The sequence below is a fragment of the Anolis carolinensis genome, chromosome 3 (genome assembly GCF_035594765.1).
Source record: "Anolis carolinensis isolate JA03-04 chromosome 3, rAnoCar3.1.pri, whole genome shotgun sequence".
NCBI lineage: Eukaryota > Metazoa > Chordata > Lepidosauria > Squamata > Dactyloidae > Anolis > Anolis carolinensis.
This window is the reverse complement of record NC_085843.1, coordinates 83,259,144-83,279,004: the sequence shown is the minus strand read 5'-3', so window position 1 is coordinate 83,279,004 and position 19,861 is coordinate 83,259,144.

The following is a 19,861-nucleotide window of genomic DNA, read 5'->3' as shown; positions in this document are numbered from 1 at the left end:
CAGGGTTGTTGTATGTCTTTCGGGCTGTGCGGCCATGTTCCAGAAGTATTCTCTCCTGACATTTCTCCCACATCTATGGCAGGCATCCATGCCTCACAGCCTCTGAGGATGCCTGCCATAGATGTGGGTGAAACGTCAGAAGAGAATACTTCTGGAACATGGCCACACAGCCCGAAAGACATACAACAACCCCAAAAATATTTTTACTATTGAACAAAGCAATGCTCAACTTGGGGGGGGGGGGGGGAATCAAACTGGGCTAAATTTCCAGAGTGGAATGTTAGAAAACCCAATAAATCCTGGGTCCGAAAAGCTGCCAACCATTTCAAAGGAAGTCAGTCATCAGCTAGCATTGTCACCCCATCCTCACAGTAGCCTATGGACCTCATCACATGGAGATCCAGTAACTTGGGGACAGCATGGGAAACTTTTCATTGTGGGTTGTGGGTTGTAGGCTGCCATCCCATGACATTGCCACATGTCCTTGGCTTCTTCCATGAGGAAATGGGTTCCCTTTCAGTGTGTTGCCAGCATGCTACTAGTACAGAGCCCAACAAAGCCCCACCAGAGGTAGCCCTATGTCATTTGATGGGCTCTGGCAGCATGTTGGCAGAACTCAGTGACGGGGATAGTAAGTATCACATTTCCTCACCTGGCCTATGAATATACAGATGTACTTTTTACCATAGAGGAAAATGAAGTTTAAAAAGAAACACAAGGTAAATAACTGTATTTCAAAGGGAATGTGAATGCATAGTCTTAACTGCAAGCTTAAAAGAAGGGTTGCAGTTCAAGGATAACCTCATAGTGCAGCATGTAAAACATCCAAGAATGGTATGCTGAAGTAGTCAAACTGTGAAAATTAGCTGCAATCCTCTGGTTTGCTGTATATTTCTAACATGGTGCTCAAACGTCAGTGAGCACCTACCCATATATATAGTGTTATAAAGATCTAAAGAGAGAAAAACAGGTTCTCATTCTTAGAATAAAAGAATGTTCCAAATGCAAATGTTGTTTTCTGGTAAGCAATTATACCATCTTTTCAGAGTGCTGGAAATAAATTTGCCATTAATTCCTGGTTTCACAACAACAGTTGCTACACTCGTAGATCCATCACAATTGGGCATTTCCTGAACAGCCTTTACAAATACCATAAAGCCACTGGTAATGAAACTGCTAAGTCTTTGAAACTGTATGCACATTGACATTTACAAGCTACTTCACAGAGAGGCGTTCAGCTGAAGACTCTTGCCCCAATATGGGCCTCTACATGCACGTCACTTTATTGAAACAATCTTCTTTTATAAAACAAAACTGAATTCAACTGACTATGCCCCTTACAGCCAGCACTGAGGGCTGCTACGCACACTCCAGGCTCAGTTGACTGAAAGGAGACCCACTGAAAGGAGTGGGACTTCAGTTAGCTAGGGCTATCTTAAATTATATGCATTTCAATCAGCCTACTTCAGGTGTGATTGAAACAAGATCAAGAGCATTGTTGGTATGTCATCTTTGAAACCACAAAAAAAAACTATGCCTTATCACAACTTTAGCTGCCTTCTTTCAATTTATGTCTCTGTCTCCTGCACAAAAGAGAGGATCAATGGCATCATAGGATGGTTTCTTCATAGATTTCTACTAGAATTTTTCTAAGGGATGATAAAATTTCACCATAGTGTTGGGAAATATGACCTCATGTGGTCAACCATTTAAGATGGACTTGATCTCTAGTTATATGAAAGCTTAGGCAAGTATTAAGTGGGCAAACTTGTAATACTAAAAGCTCTTCATAAGAATAACCGTTGCTGGATTTAGTGGAAGAATAGACAAAATTTATTATAACCTGATTCTCCTCCTTTGCTGAATCTGAATCAGAATGTAATAAGAACTGATAATGTTTGCCTATTTCTAATTAATAATAATACACCAGCAAGCCAGAATGATATAGTGGCTTGAGTGTTGGATTAGGACTCTGGAAGAACAGTTGGCATCCCCACTCAGCCATGGAAACCCAATGAGTATTTTGGGGCAAGTGATGCTCTTTCAGTCTAAAAGGAAGGCAATGGCAAACATCCACTGAATAAATTTTGCCAAGAAAACGCCTGTGAAAGGTTCATCTTAGGATTGCTATAAGTCAGAGTTGATTTGAAGGCACCTAACAACCAAAAATACATCGTGTCACAAACAGTGTACAAGATTACAATGTGATATTAAGTTCCCATTACACCTCAAAGAATTTACTTCTGAAAATAGCATGATGCCCTGTTGATTTAATATATGTTGTGTTGAAAGTCCAAAATGGCTTATATTTTTTTTACAATAACTCATGGTCTATTGTCTGAAAAATATAAACATATAGCTTATTTACAAAGTAACACATGCACTTCTATTCTACAAAACAGTGATAAGAAATTTGCCCGGAAGCACCACTTTCCTGATATGATTTTCTTTTACCTAATTGAAAGCTGGTTTCTTTAATGCAGAATAATATAGCAAGGTGGGGTATAGCTTTGTGTTGGAACAACAAGCCATGAAATTATCAGTAGGCAGATTCAAATAGAACAACACTCATGGCATGTTTTGAAAAGTGTTGCAACCCCTGCAATATATTTACTTTTTAATCACATCTTTCTACAAGCAGCTGTAAAATTTACCCCATGGGTTGTTTTTCTTAAAGAGAAAGTAAAAGAAGTATAGGATTCTTTTAAAAAACAGACATTCAGAGCAATTGCTCTGTTGAGGGTAGGGTTTTTTTTGTGGAATGGGATTGGCTCCCTTAAAATTTCAGCACGGGCGAAAGTACTATTGTCAGTGAGATCCTTATATAGTAGTATTTCAGAACCAACATTTGTCTCTTGCTGCCAGGACTCTCTGTTTCACAAGCTTCCCTTTTCCTTCCACACCCAGATGAATTCTTAGGAATGCAGGGAGGGGAAAAATCCTCTAGTGACTCATTAGAGTCTGCCATGTAATTATCACCGATTTTTTTTAAAAAAACAACTGTCTCAAACTATCATGATATTCATTTTTTGCATACCCTAGAAAAAACTGATGCACTCAACCCTTGGAGCAAGAACATAATACAAATACAAATTCTGAGAATTTGCCTGTGATCTGAACTATCTGGGTGGCGCGAGCAGACTATATCCTCCAAGATTAGTGGGAATGCCATACTAATAAAGTCCATTGATATTTCAAGGTATGTTGTGATAGTAGGTTTCCAAAACAAAAGGGACAGGGTGGCCTGGAATCCAGGGAGCTGCCTTCATGCCATGGTCAATTGTCCATTTAACATGAGAAATTGGTGAAAGAAAGAAAAGTGAACTCATAACAAATGACATATCAGAGCTAGTTACAAGACAGATCCTAAATTTATTCCACTGCTCTAACCATCTGGTCTTCCTCCTCCATCATTTGATGAGGTCTAACTATGAAAAAGCTTTAGACTTTTCACCTGAAAAAAATCTGTGAAGAAATAGTTGTAATAAAATGTAGAGATACTTTTGTTATCTGGGGAAAGAATTTAGTGGCAATAACAGAGTATTTGTAGGTACTGTTGGCCCTCCACATTTACAGGTTTGACTTTTGTGGATTTGATTATTTGCATATTCGATTAAAAAGCTCTTTCTAGGAATTCCCTAGGTTCTCCAATGCAATTCTATGGTCAGTGTCCACTCAAAACATTTAAGACAAACAAACAAAAACCTTTTGTCAGGCTTTCATACACAATGCCTCAAGTAATAGATTTGGCATCCACCCTTTTGCCATTTCTATATTAACAGCAGTATATTGTCAAATCAAATCAAAAGGATGGATTAACCATATTAATAATATCAGAATATATTAATATTATTTAACAGGGGAAAGATCTATAAAACATAATTTTGAACTAGGATCATTAGTAATTCTCAGCAGAATTTCCATTGCATGCTGAGAATTGGTTTAGTGGTCACTGTGCCATGTCACAGGATGAGTTTGTGCAGGATTTTAGCCTGAAATTAAAAAAAATAGTTATCCATGGTATCCTATTTGGCAGTTACAATTCAGTACCTTGAATAGCTGTTTCAAATAGAGGTTAGACTAAAACCTGGAAAGGATTCACCATCTTGATATCTAACTTATGACTGTGGGCATATTCAAAGAAATTGCTTTCATGAACTCAATGGCCTGATCTCCCTTCCAAGCTTTGTGGAGTGATTTTAGTTACATTAATACTCAAGAGAGGCAAAGAATATGAAAGATTTTATGTCTTATACAGGACAGTTCTCCATCTCAAGGTTCCTTCAATTTGAAAGTCTGCCCAGTCATTCAAGCTCATTATTGCATAACGTATTGGAAAACTGCATCCACTCTCTGGGCACATATTCTTTTTGCAAATGTGAATCTCCATGAATATGTGGAAACCACCTTTTGAAAACCACTAGTCAAGAAAAGCATGACCTTGTTGGAAGTCAACTCTTTGAACAAGTGATATTCACAAGCATTCATGTAATGGCACACAGGCAACTCAGTTGTTAAACTGAAGAACCATGTCTTTAAACTACCAAGGATAAAGATATGCCACTACAAAAATATATTTGGTTAGCAGGGGATGGTTGTTTCTTTGCAGTTGTAATTGCCCAAAAAATACACATTCCATTTAAACCTCTTATTTAAAATATGCAATCAGACATACAAACAAAATTTTCTTTGAAACATAATATATCCTGTTTACTCATAAACATCTTGTATTAATTCACCATATAGGCACATTTCTTATTGAAGTTCAGTTGTAGATAAGATATAGCTTCTCTCTGTGCTGAGTACACAGGGTATCATTCTTTATCAATTGTCAATAGTCCAAAGTATAGTTGTACTCACTGAAGTCCATAAGTCATACTTCTTTACTGAAGTCTTTAAACAGCAACATGCATACACCTCCACTGAGGTTTGGACACATACACCTGCTTTCATTGAAGACCAAATACATACATGAAGACAAAATATAATCCCTCCCACACCAAAGAGGTAATTCAAACTGGCAAATCAACATACACATAGAATACAGGTTAGTAAATATATACAATAACAAGTAAATAGTGAGAGGCTTGGGAGGTTGCTATTTCCAACAATTTTCAAAATAATATTTTTTTTAAAGACTACAGAGACCTGGAAATTTCAAACTGACATATAGCAATAGTTCTTACTAGTGGGGTGTTTGTTATTTTTATCCAAATTATAGCAATTAAATTCTAAGTTTTCAACTATACATATAAGTCAGCATGTGCAAATTTGTGCCCCCTTTTAAGATTTTCTTTGGTGACAGCCAATTGACTGAAGTTGAAATATAGGCTGCTCTAGATGTTACCATCTCCCTGAAAAATATTTGTACCTTTTCAGCTGCAGGTGCAGATTGGTGCAGCAATGTGAAGAAGCACAAGAGCTGCATCCCATGCTACCCATCCTTCATTCCTACCTGTAGTTTTCTGCCTTCGTGTGCAATGGAAAGCACTATCCTATCATCAATGTTGAATAAAGCTTCAAATGATTTCCCCATTGAAATCAGGCAGGCTCCCTCCTTCCTATCCTTCCGTAGGAAGGTAAAAACTTGGTTGTGGGGCCAGGCTTTCGAATAAGAATCAGCAGCATTAATTACTATTATATATGCTGGAACTCAATTGACAGACCCAGTCTTTTAAACTTGTACACGCCTATCTATATTTTATAAATGCATTTTATGAATATTATATGTAAGTTAATTTTTAACTGATTTATAGTGTATTGTACTGTTTTTATATGTCTGTTTTATTGTAAGCCGCCCTGAGTCCCCTGTTGGGTGAGAAGGGCGGGATATAAATATTGTAATAAAATAAATAAATAAATAAATAAATAAATAAATGCCAGGTAAGTCAATGGAACTGATGTGCCATTCTGGCCTACATTTTAGGCAAAAAATGCAATGAACCAGCCCTGAAAAGAGAGCTGAAGATTTACTATAGGAGTGAGGAGTGTGTGTGTGTGTGTTCAGTGAAAAAGGGGTTCAATGAATTTTTCAAAAGTGGTAGTATAGTTGTGTGTGTGTGTGGGGGGGGGAGGCAATATACTTCCAGCCCCTGACATTTTTACCCCCTTGTAAAACAGGATGCAAACAGATGGGGAGGGGTCACTTTCTTGAAAAGTCATTTTGAACAATAACATAATTTCTCTTTCTCCCTTAAATGCATGGTTTTTGACACATAAAAGAATAAAAACTGACCAATTCGTATACACAAAAGGAAGATTTTTCATCACAAAGATCCTTGGCCAAGTATGTTTGTGTGTAATACTAGGAGCAGGTATGTATTCAGCCAGGCTTCATTGTTTGTATTTGCATCACTTAATTCATAATGGTTGCTCAGGACAACAGTCTATTTTTGAAGGAGAAGTGCAACAGCAGAGTGTAGACAAACAACTTAGGGACTTTTTGTACCAAGCACACAATAATATTCCTATTTTACAAAGTTCATTCTAGTATCTCACCCAGCTGGTTAATAAGAACAGATTTTACATTGACAAGAATACTGTAATCAAAACACAAACTTAAGATTTTAGGTGACCTTCACAGATTGGAGAATTGGACCAATACTAACAAAATGAATTTCAATAAGATATATAGAAGATATAACACCGAGAAAGAAAGAAAAACCTTGTATGTGACATCTGGCTTGACAGAAGTACATATGAAAAGAATGTAGAGGCTCTTAGTAAGTCTCAAGCTAAATGTGCACACAGTGTGTGATACAGCAACACAGAGTCAAAGCAATTTTAGGCAGCATCTACAATACTATACAATATCCAGATCAAGAAGAGTAACAGTATCGGCTCTGCTCTGCTTTGGATGGTTTAAAAACATGCAAATGTGAGTAGACCAACAGGAAGATAACGGCACTCCATGCAGCCATGCTGGCCACATGACCTTAGAGGTGTCTACAGACAATGCCGGCTCTTCAGCTAAGAAATTGAGATGAGAACCACCCCCCAGAGTTGGACACGACTAGACTTAATGTCAAGGGGAAACCTTTACCTTTACCTTAAGAGCTGATCCAAAACTGGACTGATGGCCCTCATGCTGTTTTCAGCTCTACAGTTCTATGATTCCATTTCTTTGGCACAAACCACCTCACTGTCTTGAGTCTCATGGTTGACTTTCAGACGGTACCTGCTTCCACAACTCAAGAGAATACCTTTCAAGGGGCTAAGAAAAAAGGTATGGCTTATCCAGAATTGCAAAATTAGACCTTAAGAATCTAGTTCAGATTCAGAACTATACAAGAGCACATTGATGTAATCTTCCAGAAAGCTTTTGGAGAGATTTAAAATAAATAATAGAATAGAATAATACATAAATAAAAGAAAGGCTACGTGTTCATTGTTGTACTTCCTGTTGATTTAAAATGTAATAAAATACAGCCATGATTCCTTCCTCAATTTTAAAGTTCTGGGATTAAAACAAACACAATGAGCTAGTAAGAGAAGCTCCCTTTGGCTGTTTCACTTTCCTCTCTGTTCCTAATCCCAATAATGCTATTTGCATACGTCAAATATGAATTTACAATGTCCTGCAAAAAATATTTTCTGAGAGGTGGTATAATTTGAAAAAAATGTGATGTCTGTGTTGTCGAAGGCTTTCATGGCTGGGATCACAGGATATGTGAGGTCTTTTTGTATGTCACTGACTACAAGTTGCCTATTGACATATAGTGACCCCATGGATTTCAGAGGGTGTTCTTAGGCAAGAAATAAGTAGAGCTGGTTTTGTCAGTTTCTTCCTTTGAAATATAGGCTGCAGTACCTGGTATTCATTCAGAGTCTCCCATCCAAGCACTAACCCGGGCTATCCCTGCTTGGTATCCCAGGTCAGATGGGATGGGTGCAGCATACAAACAAGCAAGCAATACTAATCCAAACTCTCCAAAAGCTTATAGACAACCTTGGCACTGTTGTCTCCAAAAACATGTCTTGAATCCTCTTGATTAGTTACAGTTAGACCAATTGAATCAATGTTTGATTCATGAGTCAACACTTATGTGAATCCCAATAGAGTCAATGGGTCTACTGACAACAGGGTTCAAAGTAGTGTTTTAAATACTGTATATATATATTCCCTACAAATATTAGAATACTGAATGTGTACTGACTTTGAGACATTTTTCACTAGCACTGATGTAACACAATCCAGCAACCTAAAATCTATGGCTGTATCTTAGTCATAGAATCATAGAATTATAGAATCGTAGAGTTAGAAGAGACCCCACGGGCCATCCAGTCCAACCCCCTGCAAGAAGCAGTCCCCTTTTATATGTTGGTTTTCCATGGGACAAGGCTTTGTCCAGAAGTTATATTATTATTTAGAATACAATGAATCAGAACATACTTAAAAGGGAAACAAAATGAGGGTATTGCCCCTCAAATAAGAATTCTGCTCTCTAAAACAAAATTTTCTTCAGTCTCAAAGTTCTAGCATTGCAGAGAAGAGATTGTTCATAGAGTTCGTAGATTAAGATCTTCTGGGGAGGTCCTGCTCTCGGCCCCACCAGTCGGGACAAGGGACAGGGTCTTCTTGGTGGTGGCCCCATGGCTGTGGAACTCCCTCCCGAGTGAGATCAGGTTGGCCCCCTCCCTCCTGACCTTTGGGAGACAGCTAAAGACCTGGCTGTGGAACCAGGCGTTCGGCCCATCATAGGAATATTTAAAGTTAAAATGAAAGTTGAAAGTGCCTAGGACTATTTATGGACAACGGCTATGTCTTGTGTGATATATGATGTTATTTTATGTGATGTGTTTAATGTTTAATGTTTTATCAGGGGAGGGTCAACTTTGATGTTTTATACTGTTTTTTATCAAGGGCATTGAATTATTGCCAACATTGTGAACCACCCTGAGTCCCCTTCGAGGTTGAGAAGGGCGGTATATAAATACCGCAAATAAATAAATGGAGTCCCGGTGGCGAAGTGCGTTAAAGCACTGAGCTGGAGACCGAAAGGTCCCAGTTTCAAACCCCGGGAGCGGCATGAGTGGCCGCTGTTAGCTCCAGCTCCTGCCAACCTAGCAGTTTGAAAACATGCCAATGTGAGTAGATCAATAGGTAGGCTCCGGCGGGAAAGCAACGGCGCTCCATGCAGTCATGTCGGCCACATGACCTTGGAGGTGTTTACGGACAATGCCGGCTCTTCGGCTTAGAAATGGAGATGAGCACCAATCCCCAGAGTCAGACATGACTGGACTTAACGTTAGGGGAAAACCTTTACCTAAATAAATAAATTCACATCTCAAACTCATTTATGTGCATTTCTTTGGTAACCTTGCCTACCCCTTTCCTTTGGACACCTAAACTGCATTTCTAAATGCTCAGTGAAAGCTTAAATTACTGTAATGCTCATTTAATGAGGGGCCATGCTTTTGTATGGGAGTCAGTGTAGTATAGTGATTTGAGTGTTGAACTGCAGCTCTGGAGACCAGGGTTCAAACTGCTGATCAGCCATGAAACCCACTTGACAGGCATGTAGCCGGGGTGTGTGTGTGTGTGTGTGGAGGGGGCTTGAGGAGCTTTAGCACCCCCCCTGAAATTATCAGGGTGGTCCATGAGAAGGCCTTACATTTATTACTTAAATTGTTATGTTTATTCATATCATGATCTGATTACCATGCTCAATATATCCCATATGCATGGGGGTGTTGGGATAATGATACAAAAGATTTGCTAGAGTAGATCCTCTCTCACCCAGACTCAGCCCCCCACCCCCACCGAACCAAAATCCCAGCCCCTCCCAAATCAAAATCCTGGCTACGGGCCTGCCACTTGATGATCTTGAGAAGACAGCACTCTCTCAGCCTCAGAAGAAGGCAAAAGCAAATTTCTGAATAAATATTGCCAAACCGCCCCCTTGTGATAGAGTCTCCATAGATCAGGAATGAAAGCACACAATAACAGTAACAATACTGCAGACAACCTTTGCACCAGCTCTAACACTTCACTATTTTCTCTTAACATCTGCCACCTGAAGCAGCTGCCTCACTACATCTGATGGCAATAGTCCTGGGAAATAGCCTGAGCTACTGCATGCTGCAATTCTGAGTCATTTCATTTCTGCCTTCACTGACTCATCTGCAATGTGCAGGTAGTTTTGTGAAAGAGAAGTAACTATCCTATTGCCACAGCAAAATATTTCACCAAGTATTTGTCTCACTGGATCAGCATCTTATTAAACTTATTAAGAAAATCAAGTTTAACACAACGCAACACTTTTGCAAATACATGTATTTAATGATGTCACTGTAGCATTCAATGGGAAATAAGAAAAATACAGATTATTGGGAAGGAATGGAGAAAAACAATTTAATTGGAATAATTGATGCAAAACAAGTAATTCTGGCCTGGGAGGAATCAAGAAAAAGAGCAATCAAATCTGGGGATCGGGGAGCAAACCATTGCTGAGTGGGTGTCAATGGAGAAAAAACAGTATGTATGCTTGTGTGTAAGAGAAGCAGACAGACAGGTAAAAAGATCCTACATGCATGTCCAGATTAGTATACACAATATTATCTCCTCTTCCTTAGACGATCCCTCATTGTCCGAGTATGATTTTTTTTTAATGTGTGGAGGTCGGTGCACAGCTGATCAACACAGTCTTCACAAAGCGAGGGTCCCAACTAGGGGTGTGGTTAACATGACGAAGGTGACTTCTCAATCTGTTGTAGCCTTCTTTTGCCTTCACAACTGTTGTAACATGTACCATGTAATCTTCTGGCTGATCTGCCGTTGAGGTCTTTGGATTGTACTCAGTTTGGAACCTCACCCGCACCCCCCCTCCCCAGGAGTTCATGACTCCAGTGGTTATGCCCACAGGTTCATTGGGACACGCAAGCCCTCTCACCATGACAAGGTGACAATCCCTCTTAGCACCCAGCTGATGGGGTAAGTGAGCACCCTTCTCCAACTTCTCTATTGCAATTTTTCCCTCCATGGGATATGTTGTCAGATTAAAGTGCTGTAATGCCCTTGAAAAGTGTACAGAAAACATAACTACTGGGGTATGATGCCAGATTGTTGCCTGGTATGCCTTTTAGAGACTACATATCACCAATCCTGAACCCACTTCATTGGCTTTCAGTTTGTTTCCAAATTTAATTCAAGGTGCCTCTTTGGGGGGGGGGGGGGATCCTAATGGCTTAAGAACAAAACATCTCATCCTCTCATTTGGCCTTTCCTGGAGGTGAGGCTTTCTCAATGATAGCACCTCTACTGGGATAGTCAAACTGATTCCATCTTCCTTGAGCTTCCAGCAGGAAGTCAGAAGTGTATTATTTCATCAGGTCTTCGTCTTTTGAATTGTATTTCAATCATTTTCAAAGAATATTTTGTGTGCTCTTTTTTATACTGGAGTTTTATTGGATTTTTCTTTAGAGTTCCCAGTAGGCAGAGAAATGGTATTACACAAAGAGGAGGAGGCGGAAGTGATTATGATGATAGCCTCATCCAGTAAATTTGCAACTTCATTTACCTAAAAAGAAAAGAATAAAAATCTAGAACACTTGCACCATATTCTTGTCTGCATTTTATAAATGCCACATTGACAACTTGATATAAATTGAAGATTTGTTCAAAGAGAAGAGAAACTAGACTCATACGAAAGAACATTACTTTAAAAATATCTAGTGAAATGTAGAAACATATTCAAATGTAACCACTTTCACACTTTTCATTTTGAAGCTTTAAAAATCCTTGGCCTTGATGATAGGGAACGTTCACACACAGCTCTAGAAGGCAGAATATCAGACTTTACTTGTGGCTTTTGAAAAATATATATCAAGACCTTATTCAAATGCAGTAAGAAAATAAACTTTGGGCCATCTTGCAGAATGTAGGGATGAGATGTAAAGAAAAAATTGATTCAAAGCAGATATACCTCCCCAGCAACCCTCCCACCCCATTCTCCACCTCATTGTTGAACCCCAAGACAGCGCGAGCACTCAAAAACCAGGCAGGAGCCAATATAACACACAAGCTGTTTATTGAAGCAGAGTAAATATATAGGTCTATGCACATTTAAGGTGGAAAGTCAAAGTAAGAAATAGTCCATAACATATAGTCTATTGCAATTCAGGAAGAGTTCATCAATGTCCAATTTGTAATCCACAAGTGAAGCTCGATAGCTTCCCTTAGATATCAAAATTTGTCCATGAAACAATAGTGGAAAACAAACACTGCAAATCCACTTGAAAAGTCCCGTAGCAAAGTCAAAGAAGCAAGGTAAACAAAGTGAAGTCAATCTTGATTCAGGAACAAGGAAGTCATGGTAACAAGGCAAGGTCTACTTGGGAGTCGCGGCTCTCCTGGAACTGAAAACTCGGCACAGATTCAGAAGGCAAGGAGCTGGAAACTGGAACCTCTTCCGAGGAAAAGCAAAGTTGACACCGCAATGAAAATACAGTGTAGAGTACTTTTAACAGAATCCCAAGTCTGTAAGAATTAGGGAGTACAGGGCCCACAAAAAGTTCTCATGGGAAAACTAATCATTATCTAGTTTGAGAGCGAGTCTTTGACTTCTTCTCAATCCTTGTTTTCTACTTCTATCTTGGGTAACAAAATCTCTCCAATTAAAACTTCCATTCTCCCCAAAGTCCAAGTCAGTACCATCTGGTGTAGTTAACGCTGGAGAGAATTCGTAATGTTTGGCAATTAGCATATCTGGCACCTGCAAGGCCAAGAGGCCTGAATTCTGAGCAGGAATGTCTACGAATTCCGCCTCCTCATCTGTTTCTGACTCCAACTCTCGATGAAACCTGGGCCATGATGGCTGAGCCACAACACCCATATTATTTGGGATCACCTCTTTGAACCTGCAGAACTACTCATGTTGGGAAACAGGTATCTTCAGGTGAGTGAATTTCATAAGCAACTTCTTCCATAAACTTCCTTGAGTTTTAAAATGTCATTGATTATAATTACCTCCAGACCCATTCCTATTTTTGTTTACAAAATTCAGTGATCATTCACCATGTACAAAGCAAGTGAACGTTCTTGGGTAGACTTGCCACAATCATAGCCATTACAAGTGTGTCTTTCTTCATATTCAGAAGGAAGCTAAGAAGAGAAAAGAAGCATAGTAGATAAGATCTTAATTTAATAAATGTGGTCAGTGTAGTGATTCAAAAATTGGATACAGCCCTGGAGACCAGAGTTTGAATCCCTACTCAGCCATGGAAACCCATTGTGTGACCTTGGACAAGTCAAAGAATGGCAAGGGAAAATCCTCTCTGAACAAATTCTGCCAATAAATCCCCATTATAGGGTCACCATATATTGGAAATGACTTGAAGACACAAAACAATACCAAGCGAACACTTTGATACTATAAACTAACCAGGCACCCTCCAGAGGTTTTGGACTGCAACTCCCATAGACTCAACTAGCATGAACAATAACCATGTATTGTATGTGTGCTGTTGTACACAGCATCTTGAGGAATGTGGATGTGCAAAGAAATCATCCAAGTTCTCCCTTGTAATGCAAATAGATCTTGTAGCATCTCTGAGGGTAACTGAGGCCGCTTCCAGACATCATTTTAAACCGTGCCAAAGAGGGTTTAAAAAACCTGCTTCGACGTAGGTTAGAGTCCACACACTTCCCCCCAAAACCCCCACTTCCCCATAGCGGTATCTAGACACCCAACACCCCTCAGACAACAGCGGTATCACCCAGACACCCAGCATCCCCTCCCAAATGAACCCTTTAAAATTAAAAGAAATTATTCAGCCACCATTATGCTTTTCGGCATGCTTTTTGGAATGTACCAATGTAGCACTAAGAGCACCAGGAGTGATTTCCCCTATCTCTTAGTGCTACATTGGTACGTTTCAAGAAGCATGCAAAAAAGAATAATGGTGGCCGGGTAAGTTTTTCTTTTATTTTAAAGATTTTTTTGGGGGGGGGGGATTTGGGGAGGGTTGGGTTCCCTCTTCACTTCTCCAGGCCCACAGGATCCAAAGAGGCAAATTGGGCTGTGCAGACTGACCCTTCAGTAGTCCCAGGACTACCGAGGGGTCAGTCCCCACAGGAACCCATACTCCATTCGACCCGGGTCTTTCAGGAAGACCCAGGTCTAATGGAGTATCAAGTTAATTTAGGACAAAACAAGATTTTCCTGCTTTGTCTCAAATTAATTTGATTTTACTGGAGATGCCGTTTGGACGCAACTGGTAAAACCACAGGAGCTCCCATGTTATGGGCCGGGAGGGCCTTCATACAGTTAAAACTTATGCGCCAGCTGCACCCATGTCTGGATGGGCCCGAAGAAAACTACTCTATATACAGTACTCATATATAAGCTTAGAAAAGTTAGTCAAAAAATAAACTAAAAAAACTGAGTTGACTTACTCATGGGTCAAGGTGAGTTCTATAATTTAATTCTTATTGAAAAGAAAAGAAAAGAAAAGAAAAGAAAAGAAAAGAAAAGAAAAAAAAAAGAAAAAAAAAGAAAAGAAAACCCCATATCCTTTTCTGAATGAAGTGGTGAAAGGCAAGAACATACATTGGCCATCTTGAGTCCCTCCATCATGGCAACACTTTTTGGGCTTTCTGAGTGGGAAAATGGCAGAAGCGATAAGGGTGGTCAGTTTCAAGGCAACATTGGTGCTTTCCCATTTCTGAGGAATGTGCTTAGTTCTGCGGAATGACTCTTAACTTATTCACAGATTTTTTCAAAACCCTCCATTTTGGTTCCAAAATCTGCCTTATACTTCCATATGTCATTGACTTATACATTACGTAGGATACGTTAGTAGCAAAAGCATGCATCCCTTTGCACATTAATATTCCGGATTAACATGGTTGTGTCTTTGAATTCTTCCTTGTAATGTTTTCCTTTCTAATCTGTAGGACCATGAACAACTTATATTACACTTTGACAATAGTCATATAGCATGCAGAGTTGAATTGCCATGGGTCCCAATTATGTCACAGTTCATTGTGTTTGTTTCTCACTGAGAGCAGGTTTATGTGGAAACACTGCCCAAGCTTGCAATTAGATTCAAAAACAGCTGCCAGATCATTCCAAATCAAGTATAATTTTGAACAGGGAAATTCAAGGATTATAAAATAAGATCATTAATGAGGGAAATCTTTCATCAAGTATGGTTCTTACATAAACAAGAAAGGAAGCTGTCATGTATCTCTGTGCGAGATTATCTCTGAAGGAATCAAAATACGATTTTTGAAAAGATAAACTTCTAACTTCTAAAAGTAAGAATTGTTTCTTACTTTTAAAAAAATGCTCAGGTGCTTTTGGTGAAATTGGGTATTGTGGTCTGGGAATGACACTTTGCCCTGGAGACTAGGATGCAGAACAATGACTTCAAAATAAGAAAGGAGATTCCACCTGAACATTAGGAAGAACTTCCTAACTGTGAGACCTGTTCAGCAGTGGAACCCTCTGTGGGGGAGGCTCCTTTTTTGGAGGCTTTTAAGCAGAGACTGAATGGCCATCTATCGGGGGTGCTTTGAATGTGATTTTCCTCGAGGTCTCTTCCAACTCTTTGATTCTTTGATTCTATGATTATATCCCTACCCAGCAATGAGCAGCTCAGCCCTTGATCCATTGTCTACAGCTTACAGATGTTCTTAATTCACAGGAACATAGGAAGGCATCTTGTACTGAATCACCCTATTGATCTATTAGTTGCTAGTATTGTCAACTCTTGACCCTGTTTAGCTTCTGAGATTGAAAGACTGTATGGCCCTATATTGAGCCTGCCTGGGTCCTATAATTGTATCTTTTTTGTGTCTTCCTGATGGCTACTCTTTTGTCAAGGAAGCAATAAAAATTCTGCAACTCCTTGCCAAGTATGGTTTATCTAGTCTTTTTTATGTTGATGTTCTGCCAGACATGACATTCGCCTTATAGTCTGTCCACAATTATAGCTAATGTGGTGTGTTTTTGTGTTTGGAGGGGGACTGCAGCCAATGACTAGCCCCAACTAGAGTCGACCTACTGAATCAGTAAGTCAGTGGTCTGAACCTTATTACCAGTATTAGTACCAGCTATAGAAAACCCATTGAATCAATAAGATTTACCTATGCATTGGCTTAGTGGTCAACAATTCAATTCAGGCCAATCAATATAGAAATTATATACATGTAAGATGCAATGGGTTTTCCATAGTACTCAGTTTTAGGGGACTGATGACATCACTAATTTCACTGCTTAATTTGATTATTTCGATATTTCCAGATTTTTAATTCTATTTTTAATGTTGGCTTTTGTATATTTCAACTCTACTGTATTTGTTTTAAATTGTAATCTACCATTACAATTTAATTTTGGGTAAAAGGTGAAAACAAAAAAAAATTGCTTACCTATTTTTAATGAGTGAAGTCAATAGCAATAGAGAGGAATGAAGAATTAACAAGAATAAAGATACTGCAGTGATTCTAGTTTGCTATATACATTTCCTTCAAGAGAACAGAAGCCAAACATGTTCATCCAAAAGGAGAGTCAGTTTGCCACAGAATAACACCACATGTGTGAACACAAGTACAGATAGAAATATGCTATAAGGAATGCAAGTCAGCCTGTAATGCTAATAGGGCCTCAATAGCTGTAACAATTAGACTGCTAAAAATCTCACAATCCCCAGATAAATAAATATTGATTTTGTCTTTGCAGGGAATATATTGGGATGTGACTGTTACTAGCACAATTTTTACTGGCTGCTTCCTACCAAGTGCAATTTGAGCAGGCACCCTATCAAGCCATTAGCTGGCACTTAGAATAAGAATTGGCAGCATCCCTGAACACATTTGCACAGGCAGCACTTAGATTTGTTCTTGCATTTTCTGCAATTGGCTGGATGCTGTGTGTTTTTTTAAAAGCCTTTTTTCTTTTCTTCTTATACCAACGCTATACACAAGTGTGATGATGTGTACTATAAAATGTTTCACTTGTTAATGATTTTGGTTTTGAAGACAAATTAGTGACTTGATTGTGCTACATAATGTCAAGTACAAAGACTCAGACATGACCTCCAAATGCTATATGGCATGGGTCCAGACTATTTGAAAGAGTGTATCTCCCCATATGAACATGCTAGAGTGTTAAGATCCTTTGGGAAAGACGTTATGTTTGTCCTGCCACCTTCACAGCCTTGCTTGGTGAGAACACAAGAAGGAGCCTTCTCAGTGGCTGCTCCCACCCTCCGCAATGCCCTTCCATGGGGGCTACGCTGGCCCCCTACCACCTTTCTTTTCAGCTGTCTTTCTTCAAGCAGGCTTTTCAAATACAATCATTCTCCAGGAGACTTTATAATGAAGGGCTTGCTTTGTTTATTTACATCTTTAACTTTTGTATCCTTTTAAAATAAGGCCCTTCCACACAGCCATATAACCCAGAATATCAAGGCAGAGAATCTCAAAATACCTTCTTTGAACTGGGTTATCTGAGTCCACACTGCCATATATTCCAGTTCAAAGCAGATAATGTGGGATTTTATCCAGCTGCGTGGAAGGGGCCATAGTTTCATACCCTTTCAAATAAAATGTCTAACTTTTTTATTTTTTAAAAAAATCACTGTTAGATTTTAACCTATTTTATCTGTGAGCCCCTTGGGTCCCATTCTGGGGGAAGGGCAGTGTATAAATTAAACTGAATAGTAAATAAATATAGGGGCAATTGAACTTGATGATCCCTGGGGTTGTTCCTTATTATTATTATTATTATTATTATTATTATTATTATTATTATTATTATTATTACAAAGGCTGTGTGGCCATCTGTTGGGGTGCTTTGAAGAAGAGGGTTGGACTGTATGGCCCCTGGGGTCTTCCACTGAAATACTGTGTTCAAGCCATAGGTGGCGTGAGCTCCTGCCATCAGTCCAGCTTCTGGATACCAATAGTTAACAGCAATGTGAGTAGATAAATAGGTACTGCTTTGGCGGGCAAAGTAAAAGGTGCCTCTGAAAAACATGCTGGTGGTTTGACCAGGAAGCTGTCCATGGATGACAAGCTCCTTGCATGGAAGAATGGCAGAACAGCACTTCCCCATGGCCAAGTCATAGCCTCCAGATGCCAGAGATGAAAAAAGAGGGAAGCCTTGCCTCTTTTTATGTACTGTCTTTGTCAATGGTAAAAATGGCATTGAATGTTTGCCATAAATGTACCTGTAATCCACTCTGAGTCTCCTTGGGGCAATAAAGCGTAATATAAATAAAGTATATTATTATTATTAAGTTTATGTTGGTTAAGAAAAGTTGAAATGGTTAAGACTGCAGTCGTATGGCCTGTGGGAGGTCCATGAGTGTGGTCAAGAAGTAAAGCCCAACATCTGATAAAAATTCCTTTGGGAAGTCTCATCACTATTAAAGAAGACAGATCATGGGAGAATACTGAAACCTTTGCAGTCTCAGCCACTTTAGTGCTGAGTCTTTGGCTTCAGATTGGGCAAAGGTATGGAAAGTGCTGGGTAGAATAGCAATCCTGTACCAACCTCGATGTTTTTGCCCATTCTCAAGCTATGACCAAAAATACCTTTCTATTCGTTCTGTTCATATATTTGTTCAACCTTTAAACTTGTACCAGCTGATTTATTTAAAGGGAGCGGGGAGATTGGACTCATTTATCCTGGAAATCAACATTAGAACACATCTGGGCAAAGAATGTTAGAAATCTGGAGTACAAATCATCAATTCCACTGACAATGAGAATATGAAAGATGATAGCATAGGACTGTGCTGGATGGAAATGCGCTGGATGAGACATTTGAATTCCAGCCCAAGCAGAGGATGAAATGCAACCCTGAATAGGCCAGCAATCATTCTGTGATACCTCTTTTTTGTATTGGAGTAGCAGGGGACCCAGGGATATGGAGGGAGCAAGAAGTCCTTCTAGCCATTTTAATGAGAAACAGGAAATTGATATAGGTCCAGAGTTCCAACTTCTCACACCAAGTAAGATAGAAACCCTACAGGACCATGGACAGATCAGTAGGTGCAAGGAATTTGTTCTGATGGAATCCTAGCACTTTCTCATATTTCCTGTTTGTACCACTCTATGCATTTGTTGTAGTTATGGACCTTCAAGTCAAGTATGACTTACAGTAACCAGCAATCCTATCAGGAATTTCACCCTTGGTCTCGTAAAGTCCTAGTCTGGCACTCAAACTGCTAACCGACACTGGCTCATTTTGTGTATTGCTGCAAAATTACTGGAGCTCAGGAGATGTCTGGAAAGGGAACCATTGTTCCTCAAGGAGACCAGTTTTATGCATGTGGATGAAATTTGGTGTCTCCCTTCTCTACTTGAAATACAATAAATAGAGCCTCCTCCTCCTCCTCTTCCTTCTCCTCTATCATGTCCCAGTTCTTCTTGTTGAATCAAATCAAGATTATGGCATCATACTGTCGTCTTAAGCTTCAGAAGGTTTCTCAAGGGATGCAAAGCTATTTGCAGCCCATGTTTCAAACTTCAAGTACAATAATAGCATAACTAGATCAATACCAGAAAAAATAAAAACACACAAGACAGTTACTGTAACCCCAGTTATCAGGTTCCTATCCTAGGTGTAGCTGAATGAAACCCACAGAAAGTCTCCTAACAGCTTTAACATGGCTCGCCTTTTTTTCCTATTAAGCAGAGAGGGCAGGGAAAATGTGCAAGTTAGTGAACATAAAAATTGGTTTCCTAGCTGTGAGTGGAGCCCAAGCCTTCTCCCCTCTCTCAGGCATCTTGTTGGCTTCCAAGGAGCAGTGGAACAGAGTGGGAAAACTTTCCACGCAGTCTGGATTCAAAACTGCTTCACATGCAACAGTATCCTCTCAATGTATTAGATTTAGAGGAACTGAGATTCCA